Source organism: Penaeus vannamei, chromosome 16 (genome assembly GCF_042767895.1).
Source record: "Penaeus vannamei isolate JL-2024 chromosome 16, ASM4276789v1, whole genome shotgun sequence".
In the NCBI taxonomy this organism is placed as follows: domain Eukaryota; kingdom Metazoa; phylum Arthropoda; class Malacostraca; order Decapoda; family Penaeidae; genus Penaeus; species Penaeus vannamei.
Window position 1 is genome coordinate 9,248,764 of NC_091564.1, and position 2,500 is coordinate 9,251,263.

General features: G+C 46.6%; 1 protein-coding gene across 4 annotated transcripts in view; it reads right to left on the minus strand.

Moving 5' to 3' along the window:
- Positions 1 to 2,500, minus strand: part of Sema1a (semaphorin 1a) — a 393,373-nt gene that overhangs the window by 105,159 nt on the left and 285,714 nt on the right. The window lies entirely within an intron of this gene.

Below are 2,500 nucleotides of genomic sequence, written 5' to 3' on the forward strand. Positions count from 1 at the left end.
GTGTGTGTGTGTGTGTGTGTGTGTGTGTGTGTGTGTGTGTGTGTGTGTGTGTTTGAGAGAGAGGAGAAGAGAGAGAGAGAGAGAGAGAGAGGAGAGAGAGAGAGAGAGAGAGATGAGAGAGAGAGAGAGAGAGAGAGAGAGAGAGAGAGAGAGAGAGAGAGAGAGAGTGAGAGAGAGTGAGAGAGAGAGAGAGTGAGTGAGAGAGAGAGTGAGTGAGTGAGTGAGTGAGTGAGTGAGTGAGTGAGTGAGTGAGTGAGTGAGTGAGTGAGTGAATGAGAGTGAGTGAGTGAATGAGAGTGAGTGAGTGAATGAGAGTGAGTGAGTGATACGTGGATATATTTCATATATCAATATAATTCAGGATTGAGTTAAATAGTGCCCGTGTAAATGACCGAGAGAGTTAACAGCAAATTCAATTTCCACTTTAATTTCTCGCTGAACATCCGGGCCATGAAGATCTCGCCGTCGATAAGGCGAATCACGTGATTAGGTGAGTTGCCTAATGGGATTTCCGCATTTTTTTTAATATGCCGAGAAAAAGGAAAGTGAGAGAGGACAAAAAACAATACATATGATCTGTCTGCTTATTCGTTTGTCCTGCCAGATTGCTTATTTTTCTCTCTATCGGCCATTTTGCATCCTGTGTTGCACAGATACGGAAATTGTTTTAGTGCGAACTAGAGAAGAAAAGAAAATAGAAGAAAAGAGAAGAAGAAAATCAGATGAAGAAGCAAAATCAAAAAGAAATATTCAACAAATCATCTTAAAAAAAAACTATTACAATACATTTCTTATAAACATACAACAAACACCACCTCCCCCTCAAACAAAAAAGGCAAAACAAAAAGCGTAATTTTGGGCCCACTTGGCACCAGAGGCAGAGGGACCAATTCCGCCCCAAATATCCCGTGTACAAAGTGCAGAGGCGCTGCAGATGCTCCGGTCTTATTGGGTCCCCCCCCCCTCGCCCTCTAACTCATCCAAGTCCCCTTCTTCGTTCTCTGCCTCCTTCCCTTTTCTTCCTTTCGCTTTCTCGCTTCTCCTTCTTCTCCTCTTCCATGCCAGCCTTATTCCCTCCGTTCCTTATCCCTAATTTCTCTAATTCTCTTCAACTCTTCCTTCTTCTTTCCCCTCTATATCTTCCTCTCCCTCTCCTTCTCCTCCTTCCTCTCACTCGTGCTCTTCCTCTTCTTTTTCTTTTTCTTCTTCCTCTTCTTCCTTTTCTTCCTTCCCTCCCTCCTCCTTCCTCTCCAGCTGCCATCACAATTACCACGAGCAGCCAGCAGGAAGAGCGGGAGGGAGGGAGGGAGGGAGGGAAGGGGGAGGAAGGCCAAGTCGAGCCTCCTCCTCCTTCTCTGTCTCTCTCCCACTCTCCTATCTACTCCATTTCCTCCTCTTTTCCTCCCCCTCTCTCTTCAGCTGTCGAGATTTGTCTACCGTTTCCCGCTTCTTTCTCCTCCAAATTTCCATTTTTTTTATTCGTTCATTTGCTGCTTCATTCCTCTTATGTGTCCTCCCTTTTCACACCCTGTCTCCCTTATTTCCAATTTTTTTATCCATTATTTTTTTCCATTTTTGCCTCTTCTCTCCATTTATGCCCTCGTCTCCCCTCTCCTTATTTTCTAAATTCAACTTTTGCCCTTCCCCTCTCTCTCTCTCTCTCTCTCTCTCTCTCTCTCTCTCTCTCTCTCTCTCTCTCTCTCTCTCTCTCTCTCTCTCTCTCTCTCTCTCCTCCTTCCTTTTCTCTTCATCCTCGTCGTCCCCTTCGTAACTTTAAATTTTGCCTCTCTTCCTTTCCCTCCTTTCCGTAACTATCGTTATTCTTGCTCTTTCTCCCTCGACCCTCGTACCCTTCGAAACCCTTTTATTCGTCCTCCCTACACTTTATCCACTTTTTTCCTCTCTTTCTCGTTCATGCCGCGTCTCCTTAATCTATCTATCCCTTATCTCTCTCCCTCCTTCCTTATTTCTCTCCTCCTCCTATTTGTTTTTTTCTCCAATACTCAGCTTTTTCTTCTCTAATATCCCATTCCGAGTGTTCTCCTCCCCCTCCTCCCCTCCCTATTCCCTTATCCTCTTCCTCTCCCTGCATTTACTTTCTCCCCTGTATGTTTCTACGTCTCGTCACCGTTATCTTCTCCCTTCCCTTCCCTTCTCTTCCTAACTCTCTGTCCTTCTCCCTTTTCCTTGCACATCCTTCACACACTCCTTTTCCCCTCACCCTTTTCTTTACCCTCCCAACCTCCCTTGTCCTTTCACCTGCCACTCCCACCCCTCACTTCCTCCGCTTGACCTGCCTTTTCAACCCTTCCCTCCCTCCTTTTTCCCCTCCCTCTTTCTTTCCATCTGCCCCTTCTATCCCTCCCTCTCTTTCCCTTGCCTCCTTCCTACCAACCCGTCACCTACCCCCCCGTCCTCCTTCCCTCCCATCTCCCTTCCCCTCCTCCTTCTCTCCTTCCCCCTATCTCCTTCCTTTCCCTCTCCCTACCCCCTATCTCCT